This window comes from Cyclopterus lumpus, chromosome 23, assembly GCF_009769545.1.
Source record: "Cyclopterus lumpus isolate fCycLum1 chromosome 23, fCycLum1.pri, whole genome shotgun sequence".
NCBI lineage: Eukaryota > Metazoa > Chordata > Actinopteri > Perciformes > Cyclopteridae > Cyclopterus > Cyclopterus lumpus.
Window position 1 is genome coordinate 16,105,536 of NC_046988.1, and position 329 is coordinate 16,105,864.

Below are 329 nucleotides of genomic sequence, written 5' to 3' on the forward strand. Positions count from 1 at the left end.
TTTGCTACCACATAGTCTGCAGTGTATCTGTGTGTGTGTGTGTGTGTGTGTGTGTGTATCTGTGTGTGAAGTCTTTGACTCACTTGCCAAAAGTCCAACTATAATATTAATCAATTAATATTTCAATTAAGTCGATTATCGCATGTAATTTTGTTTTAAACTTAAAATCCACACACCCTCAATGAAATACAATCTTGAAGTCCCTTTGCTTTGTTCTGATTGGCTCTCACCTGATACTCTGCATTTCCTCTGTAGAGTTTCCTTCACAATAAAAGGCAAAAGAAATTGTGAGACTGAATGTAACTAATGAGTTCAGTCGAGTCTTTGGC

The 329-nt window shown here is 36.5% G+C and overlaps 1 protein-coding gene across 1 annotated transcript in view; it reads right to left on the reverse strand.

Moving 5' to 3' along the window:
* LOC117726529 (leucine-rich repeat-containing G-protein coupled receptor 5-like) overlaps positions 1 to 329 on the reverse strand; it is a 33,158-nt gene continuing 32,829 nt past the window's right edge. Inside the window, exon 21 of the mRNA XM_034526850.1 lies at positions 1 to 329. This exon is cut by the window's right edge and continues 767 nt beyond it. The gene's annotated coding sequence lies outside the window, so the exon portion shown is untranslated.